The sequence below is a fragment of the Triturus cristatus genome, chromosome 11, assembly GCF_964204655.1.
Source record: "Triturus cristatus chromosome 11, aTriCri1.1, whole genome shotgun sequence".
Taxonomy (NCBI): domain Eukaryota; kingdom Metazoa; phylum Chordata; class Amphibia; order Caudata; family Salamandridae; genus Triturus; species Triturus cristatus.
Genome location: NC_140594.1, coordinates 1,171,269,171 through 1,171,285,718, shown reverse-complemented (window position 1 = coordinate 1,171,285,718; position 16,548 = coordinate 1,171,269,171).

The following is a 16,548-nucleotide window of genomic DNA, read 5'->3' as shown; positions in this document are numbered from 1 at the left end:
CCATTGCGCTATGCATTGTTAATACAGCGCTAGCATGGCGATAAATTCCAGCGATAGCCGGCGGTAAGAAAATTTGCGCTAAGTGCGGCCAGTGATAATTATCGCTGCCGCTTGATAATATGCCCCAGTGAGTGAAGTCTCCTGCAAAAAAAAAGAAAATCTTGAGCAATTTTACCCACAAAAGTTTACTTGAGGGAAAATTGTGATTGGAAGGGAAAGCAACTGCCTGCAACCCCGTCCGTTCAGCTAGTTTGGGTAAAAATGGTGGCCCTTATAAATTATGGGCTGCCGCGTCTGTTGCGTCACTTTTTTATTTCATACTGCACCCTATTTCCAAAGTGAAGCATCTAGGCAGATGTGTCACGTTGTAAAGGCCTGCGCTACCTTTCACCTGCGTCAGGTATAATGTATGCAGGGTGGGCATTCCCCCGCAAAAAATGCCTTGTAGAAGTGGTGCAGTGAAATTTATGAAATTTCACTGTGCCACTTCTATGACTTGACTGTGTCAAAATCCTTACCCCTGCTTCAAGCAGGCCTAAGGATTGACATAGATCTTTTCACATGGGACTCGCCCATGGGATGTGACGCATTGCTGGAGTTGCATCAGTTTTACGACACACTCCAGCAGTGCATCATTTTTGCACCACCAGATACGTCAGAATTCCTGATGTATCTTTAAATCCTTGCACCATGGAGCGCCGTACTGTAAATATGTAAGGATGGCGCTATGAAAAGTGACACATTGCTGTTTCTGCCTAGCGATGTGTCACCTTTCATAAATGAGGCCCGGTGTGTTTTTCTATGTTATTGCACCCTTATGGCCACTGTTCAAACCTATGAATCTTTGTGGTGAATGCACCTGCAGCGAGTCTGCCCAGGGCAAAACACCCACCAGTCCCCAAAAAATCTTGGGTGAAAACTGTAGGTGGGGAAAGTTTCCTCAGAGCCCTTATTGCCTTTTAGAAAGGCCCAGGCTTGGACCCCATTATGCGTATTTAAAAACGGTGGGCAGGGGGGCGGAGCTTGCTCGCGACCAAGATGGCCGCTTGAGCTGAGAGCTCCGCAACACCGTCAACCGATCCTGCATTTATTCGGCAACTTAGCTCCTCACGGACTGCACAGAAGCGTTCCCCTGATGTCTGACACCCTGCGGCCCATGCTGGGCAAAAAACTGAACCCTGAGCTGCTCTCTGGGCAGAATTACGGTCCCCGTCGCTGCGGTGTCGGACGGGCCTCGATTCCCGAGCTTGGGTCGGAGCACGAGCCGGCGCGCGCCTGCTGGTGAGGCCACGGTGAGGACGGAGGTGCACGGATCTTGTTGGCCCACGATCCCGCAGAGGCTTGGTGAGTGGAGCGACGCCACCCCTGATTGGAAATCTGTGAGGCAGCCGCCCTTGATGAATGGGACTGGCGCTGTGGTGCAGATTGTTGGGCCGGATGGACCTCGCTTGCTGAGGCCGCATTAGAGTGGAGGCTGGAGAGCTCCCGGGTGCGCTATTGTGGGAGTACGGTACCGAGTGAAGCCTGACGACACACGGCCCTGCGGAGTCCTGATACGGGGAAGGGCGCTTACCGCTGCTGGGTCCCTCGAGGATCGGAGCCCCCCCCGGTTGCTGAGCTGCTCTGCGGGTGCCCTAGGTGAGCGGGGCATCACCGACGGGGAAGATTGCTGGCCGCAGTCGGGCAGCCCGATAACTGGGCCTTCCTGCGCCCCTGCTGCCTTGCCTGGATCTCCGGGTGCATGAGAGAGCTGATGAGAGGGTGCCGCCAGTGGTGCCTCTACCCCCTCCACGCAACGAGTCCCTGAGACTCCCTGGTGGTCAGACTGGACGGCGGTCTCCATTTTGAGATGGCGGGCTGCTTGATCTGCTAGCTGTATCTGAAGAGGTTAGGAGCTCGCCTGGTGGTCGTTTGCTAAGGTCCCTGAGGGCTGCCTCGTTGGCATTACGCGGAGCACCAGGAGTGGTGCAAGCTGACAGTGTGTAGTGTAGCAGCTGCGCGACCGGCCCCTACTGCTTGCTGATTCTTGAGCCCCTGTAGGGGCTGATGCTGGGTCTGGCTGGCTGGTACATCGGGGCGCTGCCCCCTACGCGGCGCATCGATGTTGCCCTTATGGGAAAGTGAGATTGCCTTACTGGATGTTCAGCGACGCAGGGGCTCACCCAATGAAGATTGAGACGGACACCACACTGTAATATATGAGCCCAGAGGGTAGAGGTGGTACACTCTCTGTGGGGCACGGACGATATGTGGTCCTAGTTGTGGCTGCCTCTGGCCGAAACAAAGTCTTGCACCACGTCTGGTGACCGACCGCCTGTGTTGTAGCTGTTTCTTTTGAGTGAAGATACAGGGCTGCGAGAGAGTGGGTATTCGCTGGAGCCCAAGATGTGCAGGGTGGACAGAGCGCAGCCAAAACTGTTGTTCGACCAGAAGAGGTCTAAGTCCAGTGACGCTTTCTCCGAGGACGGCACCAGAGTGCAGGATCATGCTGACGCTGATATACGGCAGGACATTTGCGGACTGCTACTTACCATGGAGAAGAATCTACAGGGGGGTATCTCATCTCTTGGCTCCAAGATGGATGCGCTGTCCTATAGGATGGACCGCATGGCGGAAAGACTTGATAAGCACGCTGAAAGGCTTGATATGTCAGAGCGCAGACTAACAGAAGCGGAGGAGGTGCAGACCGCTCTGGACACTGAACATAGGCAGCTGGGCAAAGTTCTGAAGTTCCTGCAGGACAAAACAGAAGACTTGGAGGCGCATTCCCGGCGCTGTAACCTTCGTATCACGGGCCTTCCGGAAACTACCCAGACGGGTAATATGGAACTCTTCGTTGAACGGCTCCTGAAAACACTGCTTGGTGAGACATCCTTCTCCAATATGTTTGTGGTGGAGAAAGCGCATCGCTCTCTGGGGCTGTGACCACCTCCGGGTGCGGCTCATAGGCCGATCATCGCCAAGTTACTTAACTATCGAGATCGGGATGTTGCGCTGAAACTGGCCCGTGAGAAACAACCACTACGATTTGAGGGGTCCACAATATCTCTGTTCCCGGACTTCACGGTGCGGGTCCAGGAGGCACGGCGTCTGTTCGCCCCACTGAAGAGACAGCTTCGTGATCTGGGGGTAGACTACGTCAAGCTATACCCGGCGAAACTTCATGTTAACAGGCAGGGTCGATCCCACATCCTCACGGACCCGAAGGCCCTGCAGACTGCGCTGAAAGACTGGTCGAGGGAGAAGCGTCATAGCCCAGAGAAGCACCTGCTTGCTGAGGCGTCGGGTGGTCTGCAGGAGGAACAGGACTGATGACTTGTTGGTGTCATTGCGGGATAAGTATGTTCTGGTTGATGCTATAAGGGGGAGGGCAGTAGTGAGGGCCCTGGGAGTGGGAATTCGGCTCCTGCACTCTTGCCTGTTGAAACCCACTGTGGCTGTACTCCTGTCTTGACCACACCCACTGTTCAATTGTACCGAGCTGAGCCTTTGGCGTAGGTGTTGTACCCGTGGGATGGTGAAGTGATAGCGCTCGGTCCTGATGCAGGACCTCCTTGAAGGGGGGGGGGGGGGGGGGGGGGGGGAGGGGGTTGCCCTGAATTGCTCGGACAGCCTGGGTGGAACTTTTGGACTAATTTACTGTAATGCTCTTAGGGTAGTTATTGGGATCTTTTGGTGAATATTGACTTACAGTTGCATACTATACACCTGACGGTGCTCTGAGTGCGGCCTTACATAGGCCAAAAAAACTTCTGCCTGTCTACTGAGCAACATCCCCCCACGCGTGAATCACACTGGGGAGTGTTCTTTCTGGTTTTGAGGAGGGGGTGGGCACGTTCTATTGGTTTGAGGGATTGTACCGCAGCCAAGTTGGGGCAGGTGTGAAATGGGTGGGGGCCAAGGGGGGTTTCTGACTCAGATTGACGCATTTTGTTGATGATGTTTTTTGCCAAAATGAATCTTATGGGGAATTGAATTGCATAGGCTCTGTTGGGGTGGGCCTAATGTGGGGGTGGGGGGGAATGTATTGAGACTGACATAAGCAATATTCTCTGCTGTAACAACTTATGATGTGGGGTGCCGTGGTTATGTAGGCCCGATGAGACTAGCGTCGTGGCACCCGTGCTGGCTACTCCCTCATGATGGGTAGGGCTGAGACGCGTGACGATAACTGCCCAGACACGATTGCAGTGCTCACGTGGAATGTGCATGGCCTAAATGACTATAGGAAAGTCCGAAAGGTTTTGAGTTACTTACATAGGCACAATGTCAATATTGCCCTCCTGCAGGAGACACATCTCCCCCGTAGACAGTCCCATCTTCCGTACTAAAGGGCTCCTGGGCAATGTACACACGGCCGGCTTCACCACACATGCCAGAGGGGTCCTGACGTGGGTAATAATAATAATAATCCACATTTGTAAAGCGCGAACAATCACCCGTAAGGGTCTCTAGGCGCTGGGGGCCGTCGGGAAGATTGAGCAAGCTATTGCCCAGAGTCACATGGTGCTGGGCTAATCTGCCGCCGGCGCCGGGGATCGAAACGTGATCCCCAGATTCCGTCGTCAGTCGCCCTGGCCGCGGTGCCACACCTCTTCCTGAACCCTAAGAAAGTGATCCGACTGTCACCTATGGTGACGGATAGGGAGGGTTGGTATGTGCTTACTAAATGTAGTGGTAAAGGACTGGACTTGCTTTTACTAAATGTTTATGGCCCTAAATATGATAATCTGGACTTCTATTGCAGATTAACTGACCTCTCCCTACAACATACACCTGGACAGCTCTTGTGGGGAGGGGACTTCAATTTTGTTAGAAGCCCTGTTTTGGATAGGTTGGGCGGCCAGGACAGACATGTGTCTGCTTCGGCTAGAGTTGTGGAGACCTCTCTGCTCCGGTTGGACATGTGTGATGTTTGGCGCTCTAGGCACCAGGACAAGGAGGGTACACGCATTACTCTGCGTATCATACTGTCCACACTAGAATTGACTACTGGTTCACTGCCAGACAACTATTCTCGCGCATACAGTCTTGCTCGATCTTGCCACGTACCTACTCTGATCATTCTCCCCTTCTAATGGTGCTCGCTACACCTAAGATGCGAAATCCCCCCTTCATGTGGCGCTTCTCGCCCTATTCCCTAACGGACGCTGCCTTTAAGGAAGATATGGCAACTGCAATTAAGACTTTTTCGAGATTAATGTGGGGTCAGTAGATTCCTTCCAAACAATATGGGAGGCTTTCAAAGTGTATATCGGGGGGGTGGCAATTTCTAAACATGCGGGAGTCCTTAAATCGATTCATAACAGACTAACAGCTCTGGAACGCAAGCTAAAGGGGTTGGAAGCCTCCTTGTTAGCTGGCCCAAATGATGCGCTTAGCCTAGAATTGACACAGTCTTTGCAGGAATACCATGAAGAGGCTGATGTGGAAATAAAGCATCTCGGGAAGTATGCCACTGCTTGTATGTACGGTGAAGGCGAGCGACCGGGGGCGGTCCTTGCGCAGCTACAACGGCAGCGCAGAGACGCCTCGGCGATTCCTGAAATTAAAACGCCATCTGGGGACGCACTGCTGACGGACGCCCAAGTGGTGGAGCATGTGTATCTCAGGCGAGATGCCCCCTACGATGCGGGAGGCAATCATAGTTGTTATCCTTAAGCCGGGTAAGCCTCCTGACAAATGCGCCTTGTATTGCCCGCTGTCTTTGACGAATGTGGACACCAAAATTTTCACGAGACTGCTTGCTAATTGTTTGGTACCTCTTGTCACGACCTTGGTTGCTCCTGAGCAGGCCGGCTTCGTGCCCAGCAGGAATCTGACATATAATCTGCATACGGTCTTTGCTGCCTTATAGCACACTAGACCAGAAGTGCCAGCCTTATCGGTATTCTTGGACATGGAGAAGGCATTCGACTCCGTCGAGTGGCCCTTCTTACGACAGGTCCTCATCATATGGGGGTAGGAGAGGTGTTCCTACAACAGTACTGTATCACTCTCACACAGCATGTATTAAGATAGGCACCCTGGTTACTGACCCTATACGAATACACAGGGGCACGAGACACGGCTGCCCCTTGTCTCCAATCCTCTACGCCCTGGCCGCGGAGCCCTTGGCATGCGCCCTTCGGGAGTATCATAGCCATAGAGGCGTGCGCTTCCCGAACTATCGCCTGATCGTCTCTACCTACGCGGATGACACACTGCTTTATGTACGTGACCCTGAGGCCAACATCTCCCTGGTCTTAAGGGAGATAGTGCTCTTTGGCTCCTTATCTGGCCTGCAGGTCAATTGGCACAAATCCATCATGTTCCCCCAACCCCAGCCACGAAGGCTTTCGAGACGGAATATCCCCTACAGTGGACTACAGAAGCGGTGCGCTATTTGGGGATCAAACTGCACACGGACTCCGAGGTGGTCCTCAAGGAGAATTATGGAGTTGCTATTACTAAGCTGGAAGAGGACCGTAACCGCTGGGTGTGCCTCTCTTTATCCTTGATGGGCAGAGTGTCCCTTATGAAAATGATTGTATTGCCGCGCTTCCTTTTCCTCTTTACGAATATACCCATGGTGTTGCCCCGTGTTCTTTTCAACGCCTCTAGTCACTAATGGTTCACCTTGCTTGGGCGGGCAAACAACCGCGTGTAGCCTTGCAAATATTGACATTGCCGTACTCGATGGGAGGACTGGGAGCACCTGATTTGGACCTCTATTGCAGAGCCGCCCAAAGTTCCCAGGCATATCGCTGGATACATGGCCCGTTCGACATACCGCACGTACGGATAGAGACGATAGTCGCAGCCCCTAGACCACTTCCCGCCTTGCTGTTCACACCCCCTAATAGACGTACAGGTATATTGGAGTCTCTTAACTCGGTTTCACATGCCTGGCATTATTTATTGACTATTCAGGCGGGTAACCTTCTGTATTCCCCAGCTGCCCGCCTTGAGTGGTGCAACTGGCTAGCACCATGTAAAGATAGGGGGGTTATAGCTGCACAGTGGACGCTCAATGCCCAGGTTGTGGGGGATCTCTCCGCTGATGGGGCAGTACGCACATGGGACGATATGACGAGAGGGGAGGAAACACTTACACTCCTTGCTCAATTCCAGTTCCACAGACTCAGACATGCTCTCAGGGAATTATTGGGTGAAGATATGGCGGAACCCCCTGAGGTGCTGGCCCTGACAGCTGTCATTAAGGAACAAACACCTGCTAGGATGGTATCTACGATCTACTGCTAGGGGGAACAAGTACACTAAATCACGACTGGCCTGGCAACGTGATCTACGGATGGACCTTACTGACGACAAATGGTCCTACTGCTGCATGAGCACGAGGAGGGTCTCTCTGAACGGCCGGCATAGGTTGGTCCATTTTAAATTTCTAAATAGGGTTTATTACACCCCGGAACGTTTGCGCCGATATGGGCTGCGCGACAAGTCCCAATATGAAAGATGCGGTGAACAAGTCGCGGATTTCTTCCACTTAGCATGGACGTGCCCGGGGATTGCCCATTTCTGGGGTTGAGTCTTTGCAGAAATCAACCGAATCACAGAGCTGATGCTTGCCCCAGACCCGCTCCTTGCACTAATTGGGTATTCCAAACCTCTCCCCAAAGCACTACGATGACTGATAGACATGGCGTTACTATTAGCAAAGAGATGTGTGGCGGTATGCTGGCTCCGTGGCCCCACACCTACAATAGCCCAGTGGTCTAAAGATATGATGTTCTGCTGTACCCAGATGGAAAACTATAGTGAGATGCTACCACCTCGTAACCGACCGATGAACTGTATAAGAACTGTGAGACGAACACGGTTGCCACTGACTTGGGCGCTGACTCTGTTGCGCAGCACTCTACACCTCCAGGCCATTAGATCCACCAACGACAATAAACCTGTATGACACGACTTCCACCGTACGTTAGGCTTAGCACATAGATCAAACGGGGAAGATGGTGTTACGATGTTCGTTACTGAGGGTTTCGGGTCTTTCAAATGTTAGATGGGATATTTCTTGATCGCCAACATGGTGCGGCACTGCTTACTTCTGTATGTCTTATGTTATTAATGATATGCGCAATATGTCAACGTCTCTTGTTTGTTACGCATACATTTAATAAACATATTAATAAAAAAACGGTGGCCAGACTTAATTGTGGCACATTTCTTACCTGTCACCATTTCACTAAAACCAATTAGTTCACCACCTTTCGTGGCATCTCTTGTGATTGGTCACGCCAAGCACTGGAACAGCTGGACTTCCAACATCGCATCTTCTTTTTGGTTTCTTGGTCAGACCAGCCCCTGCCGCTTCCAGTGCCGCGCCTGGTGTGGATGGGCGCACACGGGCCTGCCCTCAAGGCCACAGCGTACTGTGTATCTCCTAAGAGCGCTTCTGAGTTGGGATTCGATCAGTGGTTTGTTGTTCTAACAAATTCAGAGCTCCTTCACCCCCTGCAGAACTACTACCAGCTATCGCTTCAGTTCTGGTACTGGGCACTCTACCATCACTGTTAATGCCCAAAGTGACCCATGCAGACATACCTGTCTGATCTGTCTCAGTCATTTGGACCTTGAAACCTATCTTCCCTCCAGCTCTGAGCTCTCTCTATCACCCCAACAGCGTCTACGCCTTTCCTCTTCGCGGTTGCAGGATCTGCGGGCCATGTTCACCTGTAATACCAGGACAGGTGAGGAGACAAGCTCTAATGACCTTCATGGAGCCATGATTCCTTCAGGGCAGGAGGGTTCAGCAGAGTGCGCAAACTGTGGGAGCCTTTAGGTATGAGGCATCACTTCTGCGATATGCATAGTACACAAAAGACACCTATATAGTCAGAACAGACTCCAGGTCTCAGAGTCCCAAGGACTCTCACAAGACTTGCAGCGGTGGCGGCCATCTTGGATCAGTGGAGTGTAAGATCCTCATCTTTCAGAGCACTCTCTGCTAGTCAATCAATAAACAAAGGGGCATATGTAAGAGATTAGTGGCCCAGGGCAGCTGCCCTGCATCACGCGGAAAGGGCAGGAATGTGCCATATTTATCCAATATGGCACATTCCTGTCTCTTTCCCCTTGCGCTGGCGCAGTTTAGGAAGCCTAGTGCCAATGCAGGCACCCTTGCACCATGGTGAAAGGGTGCCTCCATTGCATGCAGGATTGTGAAGGAAGGGCCACTTTTGTGCACAAAAACAATCCTGAGAGGCGTTTTCCTCTTTTTATTTGTGCTGCAGAATGCAGCGCACATACAAAGATGGAAAAAGGAGGAGAAATAAAGATATTTCTTGTGTTATGCCACACCTGGGGAGGCATACGATTTTGGCTCATTCCAAGGTTTACATGGCCTTGTAAATCTGTAAATGCATCAAAATACATGGATGTTGCTTAGGAACACCCACACAATGTCCTTGGAATGCCTCCCTTGGGCAGAGTAGGCAACGCAGTGATTTGCACTGCGTTGCCAACTCTAGATTCAAAGCCTTGCAAAGTGGCTTTGCGTGGCTTCATAAATCTGACATAGAGGCTTGCGTCACGCATGTTTAACTTGTGTGTGGTGCAAACGTGACGCAGGGTCTCATAAATAACCCCCTTAGTTGCAGCGGCCAGATTCTGGTTACCAGAACTGTAAAAACAAATGTTAAACCAGTAGGTTTAGACTAAGATGTTTTTGAGCAATGCTTTTTGAAAGTAATTAATTTCTTAAGAATTCATATTGGAAGAGATACATTTATGTTTTCGTTAATAATAATCAGGGCACAAGTCCTATAAAAAGAAGTGGGGTGACTGCCAACACAGCACATGACGTCACGACGCGTGACATCCCACATGGCATCACAGGAAGTGACCTCACTGGAAGACTCTGCATTAGAATGAGTAGCGCTATAAAAGAAATGAAATATTGCTATTTATAGTGTTATTTGTGTAAATACTGGGGCTGACCATCCATCTGACACTCTTACAGTTCTTGCAAAAGTAAAAAGCTTGCATCTCTAAAATATAATATATAATATAACAAGCTGTGTGCTTTGGTTTCCTCCTTGCATTTGCATGTAAGTGTGAGGTTCCAGGCCCCCTCCCGTCGTATATTCGATCAAAACGAGGCCTGATGGCCCCTTAAATTCTACCTTTGTCTTTGGCACAGCTGGAGGGGTGAAAAAAGACCCCTAACTGCCTGCACCTTGCTGCTGAGAATGAAAAGCAGACAACGTGCAGGAGCTGCTGAACGTGTCCCGGTGTCCAAAACTGACACTGGGACAAGTTCAGCATATAGATAACACCTTAAGTATGAAAACCCACGTATCAATAATCTGTGGTAAAGGCTTCGCATTACTGAAAATGCTCAGAAGAGTCTTTCCATGGATTCCCATTGAATGCAGAAAGATCCTGGTCCAGTCTCTATTAATGAGTAGGCTGGACTATGGAAACTCCTTGTTTGTAGGAATGGCTGACTATCTCTTTTCCAAACTACAGGTCGTACAAAACGCTGCAGCCAAGGCAATATGCAACAAAAGAAAATACGACTCAGCCAAGAGCTGTATGAGAGAACTGCACTGGCTGCCGATGAGACAAAGAGCTATCTTTAAGCTACTGTGCATAACGCATAGAACATTACATAATACAGGCCCCGGTATTCTAAAAAACAAAGTCAAAATGTATGTCCCATCTAGGAATCTACGCTCCCAAACTACAGCTAGAGCCAGAACCACACGCGTGAAAACAACAAAGATGGGCGGGCGAGCCTTCTCCCACCTGGCGGCAACCAGTTGGAATGAGTTGCCTGTGAATCTTAGACTAACAAACAGCCACTTGCTCTTCAGGAAGCAGTTGAAAACATTTCTCTTCCTTAAACCTGACTAAAATTTAACCATCTTGTACTTACCTTTCACTTCCTTCACTGCCACAGCAGCGCCGTGATATCCTATCTGGGATGATTGTTTGCGCTCTATAAGTACCTTTAACATTAACATATATCTGCGGGGCCCAACTTCTTGGCAGAGGAGACGACGTCCACGCTGTGAAAAGAGTGGGTGGACGCCGTGTACCCGCGTGTACCCCCGACTCGTGCCCTGATAATAATATGGTATTAAGGTATGGACAATGTCTTGAAAGTGATTGTTATTACAAGGGAAGTTTCAATACTGCTTTGCACTCCTTATGCTACAGCTGAGGAACCTGTTATATTAAGAATAATTCAGAGTTCAGGTTAATTTACACATTACAGAAGGCAGCTATCAACATAAAAACACCTCCAGTAGTTCAAGTGTTCTTTCGCACCCATACCTGAGATTCTATTTACATTTCAGACCAAGATCACAGAGCTTGAACCTCCTTCAGACTGTCTGAAATATAGGGATTGTCACACGTTATATGATGTGTGATTAGTGTTGGTAATGTGGAACATAAAATATGACATTTGTAAAGTGTAATTCTCTCCCTTCAAACATCCATGCTTCTGCGTTGTAGGTTGAGCCCAGCTGTGCGAACAGGCAGAGTGCAGATATTCAGTGTCTCTGTTGCTCTCTCGTCTGACTGCCCTTGCCCCGGGTCTACTGCTGACCGCCATAGTCCTTCTTTCATGATCATCAGTGGGTTTGAGGAAACTGAGCTCACTCGTGTGAGATAGCCAGGTTAATGCAAATCTGACAGCCGCCTTCTCTCTTGAGGGGACCCCATGAAAGGACCTCAAGAATGCACATCTGGGCAAGAGGAACTCAAATGGATCAGTGCATGCACTTCGCACTGACTTCCATTGTGACTACTTCTCTCTTGTCGTTCGGTGCGACTGCGGATCATCCCCACAAAGGCACCATCGTCTGCACATTGGAGCCCTTTAGCATCTCACCTTCTTGCCTCATCTTCACCATGAATGGTAAACCCCACACCCTGAGCTCGTCTTAGGATCTCAACGTGCTATTCTCCGATGGCCACAGCTCCAACTCTGCAGTTGAGGTGCTAGGCAGTCAATGCATCATTCTCTTGTTCACCGTTGGATACGAGCTCCGGATGTCCTCAGTTGAAGGTGACCAGACGTCCTGGATTCCTGAGATAGTCTTAGTTTTCATAGGACTGTCCCAGCGTCCTGACATTCTTCTTCATTTTTAAATAGATGTCCCGGCCTTTGCGACAAAGATCAAGTCCTTCCGCAAAGCACGATTTAAATCTATGCTCTTGTTTCACCAGTCTAAAAATATTTAAGTCATTAATGTGTTTCTGTTATGCAGCGCAGGAGATCGGCTGCATGTTCTCAGCAGACCTGCCACCTCCCCTCTACTACTGAACTCAAAGCCATCTAAAGGCTGATTTCATGTCTGGTTTGCCCAACGATGCCCTCTTGCCCATCTCTTGCACCGAGTCTTCTGTGCTGTCAAATGAAGCATATGACACTGGACAAGCCTCCCTGGTCAAATAGTGGTTCATTGAGTTGCCTTCCATCCCCGGCCTATTCCCTTTATCCTCGATTTCCCACCAATAGTCAGAAAGCCGCCCTAAAACCACCCTCAACCTCGCTTCTACCCCATGTAGATCGCATCCCAGAAAACTCAGTCCCCTGCTACACCACCACCAACAATTACCGTACTTTTGGGACCCAAGGCATAAGGCAGAGTGAGGTTCAACAGCCAGTAGGGGCACCTCTTACCTGTAAAGGCCCCCTGGTGACCTGCTACCAACCTCTGCATCAACACTGCCAAACCTCCAGTGACTTGAGCGGCAGGCGGGCTCTTTGGAGGAGGGTCAAGACTGGCTGATGGTGCGGCGCTTGACAGCGCGTGTAAATATGGTGCCTACAGGCTCTGAATTTGACTGAGCAGAAGGTGAATGATTCTAAAATTCTTCCCGTGAGAACATTCCCATACTTAGTAGTTTATTTGGTGACAATTGTGTATGGAAGCCGCTAGAGAACGTTGTAAGATCAAAGCTCGAGCGGAGCATTGAAGCGCTTTTAATTTGCCTCAAAATTAGGTGCGAAGCCCCTTACAGAACTGGTCAAGGTCCACAAGACACAACCTACCAGTCTACAAATGCTCTGCATGGAGCCGGGGTGCGGGGAGTTAGAGGTTTCACCTCCATCCAAAGATATAAACTGGCTTTCAGAGGCGGCTCCTGGCGGTCCCATGAAGCCTGTCTACATATGTCCCGCACTCCCAACTAGGACTGGACGATGGGCCTGGTTCAGATCTTGGCGGTGACGGATATCCATTTGTGAGCGAGTAATCTGTCCGCCAAGACCTAAATCAGGCACTAAGATTTAATTTCAGCACTTGAGCACCATTGCACTTTGATGTGGAACAATCCCTGTCACAGAGAGATGTTGTGTTTTTATTTATATCATCTGAATTCTAGATTCTGTATATTTTTGCCTTATGTATGTACCTTTTGTGACTTTTATGAGCAACAAAGGGACAATAAAGTATTTGATGATGCACAAATGTGCTGTAGTAAGCGCAGTGGAAGTGCTTCTACCCCTAGGAGGTAGGGTGCTACTGTGTAAAGCACCCCTGCCTTCTCTTGTAGAGGAGAACAACACACTGGGCAAGTGCTACAAAGGGGTAGGGGCGGCGCAGTCTCTAGCCCCAGTGGTGTAGCATAAAATGAAGAGCCCACTTGCAGCATATGAAGAGGGGCCACATATCTGCCATATCTCACAGATATTCAACGGGCCCTATGACGTTCTTCACGCTCCTCAAGACCACACTGCCCTCCGCTGGCATCCTATGCCCACCCTCAGCCATAAGTGGCTAATGAGGCCAGATGGTGTCATCACACTCCTCAAGACCACACTGCCCTCCGCTGCCCCCTATTTCCACCCTCAGCCATAAATGGCCATTCCCATGCAACCACCCAGGGTTTCTCACGCTAAACCCAATTTACTAAATAAAGTAGACAAGGTTTAGTGTCTGAAAAGTGTGCCCTTTTGAAGGCGCCAGGAAGTAGAAATGTTTTCATTTCTTCTCCCTTTATGACTTTGTACGTGTGCTGCCCTTCACAGCACACATATTAAGAGGGAAAAGGGTTAAAGTCAGTCTATGCACAGCATTGTGTACGGAAAGGATACCCTTCCAGTACAAAACCTATGCTAGACTCACAGAAACACCCTGGCACCATGGCGCAAAGTTTTCTCCGTGGCGCACAGCAGCTGAGTTTAGTGCCGGCGCTAGGGGAAGCGGAGGAGAGTGCCGTATTCCTTCTCTCTCCTTTTCACGCAGCATTTACAGCTGCTGCACTGCGTGATTAAATGATACATCTGCCCCAAACTGGTATGTGACTCTGATGTCTCTGCTCTATATACTTTAAGATGTTAATGCGTACATTACATTAATACAGTATTTTCTCCATAGAGTCTTTAATATAAAGTTTTCGTTTCTTTGAGTTGATTCATTGTTTTCCTATCTTTTGGAAACAATATGTAAGAAATTGCAATTTTCTTTCAAGATCAAATCAATATTATATTGATCCGTTGTTGCCACCCTGAACACCCAAAGCCCTCCCTTGGCTGGATTATTCTCTTGCAAAATGCAGGCTTGATTCGTTTTCGTTTCTACAAAAACTACTTGTCTGTAGGACGTCATTCATTTTTTTGTATTTGGATGAATGCCACGAAGTTCAGAAAGCCATTAGGTCATAGGTCATCTCTGCTTGCCCGTATCACACGCCCATTAACATCTCATCAGGGATAACCTTTGAACTGAGCCTGTTTTTACTGCTCTTGTGGTTGGGACAGTTTACAGGACAAGGCGCCTTGAAAACATTACATTTTTAGTAGTTTATTGGGGTGCACACGCCCAAGACAAATACATTATTTTTGTCAGCTTGATTCCAGACAGACGCGACTCGGAAAGTGTTTGAGCACATGTCTTCCATCCCAGAATGCATTGCTGTGACCCGAGTACACACCAGAATCCCAGCCCAGACGTGCGTGCGTGCGCATCCTGCGTGGGTGCGCACACGCAGACCAGGCGCACGCGCACAAGTACACACACGTGCGCGCTCCAGTAGGACTGTGAGTTAGTGGGTGCTCTGGGGAGGGCAGAGTAAAGAAAGGCTGAGGGTTCCACCACTCTTTCTTTCAGTGAAGAAGGACCACCCTGCCCCCCTCAGAAGAGAGGTTTATATGACCTCGTCCCCTCCTAAAGGTGTCTTCTGAGAGGTGCACACTTTCTGGGTACCAGACGGGCCCTCAGTTTCTTAAAGCCCTTGCCCTAAACAGTGGAACGTTGAATGACATTCCCACCCTTTCATCGTGCCTCTGTGATAAAGAAGGGATGGCCCTTTAACAACGCACTGGAATGCATCCACGCTAGGGTCCTCTGTCTGGCCACTCAGCCTTTCATCCTTCTGAAGTCAATAAAATGAGTACCATTGAGTTGTTTAACAATAGACATCTGTTATCCAGCGCCAAGATACCCTTGGGCGAGCTGCACTTTACATTGTGTTATGTTATGAGATGCCCCAGAAGTGAAGAATGTGGGCACAACTGCTTGGTCACTTCAATAATCTGTCCAAACTCCCAAAATGTCTTCTCACAAAGCTTCCTGTGACGCACACCTTCATTACTGATAGGAAACGCTGCAATCTGTATATGAGATGACACTGAACTCCTGACGTTTGCAAGCTTGAAGCAGTTGGTGAGCTCTATATGTTCGTTCCGTTCACCAGCCCCGGGTTCAACACCCCTGGGTGCCATACGCACACCTAGCTTAAGACCTAGATTCAGCAGGGTCTGTGCAAGATACAGCTTCCGTGTCTGAATGTGCATGCCTTGTGCTGTGTAGATAGTCCTGACATGGAGTGCAGCGAGCCCTCCATGGGCCATGTTCAGACTTTACACAGCACATGGCTTGGAGCGAGACATCTGTGGGCCATGTTCAGACTCTATCTACACGGCACATGGCTTGGAGTGAGCCCTCCATGGGCCATGTTCAGAATCTATCTACACAGCACATAGTGTGGAGCGGGCTTTCCGTGGAATTATCACCACACTTAAAAAACTAATACAGAAATCAGGAACCTTGAAAAAGTCACGGGGTAATCCCCATGCTGGCGACGAAACACGTGTTGGCTTGTAAACCTGTATAAAAATACTGAAAACCAAGGAGCGAAAAAGAAGAATTAAAAACAAAAGAAACGTGCTCTAATACCTGTTATACTGTTTTGACTTACTATAGCTACAGCTGTCATACCCTTATACGAAATGTGTGCTGGGGCTGATGTTTTTTTTCTAGCTACACAGCACGTGGCATGGAGCGAGTCCTCTGTGGACCATTTTCAGACTCCAACTACACGGCACATGGCTTGGAGTGAGCCCTCTGTAGGCCATATTCAGACTACACCTAACAGCACATGGCGTGGAGCGAGTCCTTTGTGGGGCATGTTCATACACTACACAGCACATGGAGTGGAGCGAGCCCTCCATGGGCCATGTTCACTCTATCTACACGGCCCATGGCGTGGAGTGAGCCCTCCGTGTCCATGTTCAGACTCTAGCTATCTATACAACACGTATTGTGGAAGGAGCCCTCCGTGGGCCATGTTCAGACTCTATCT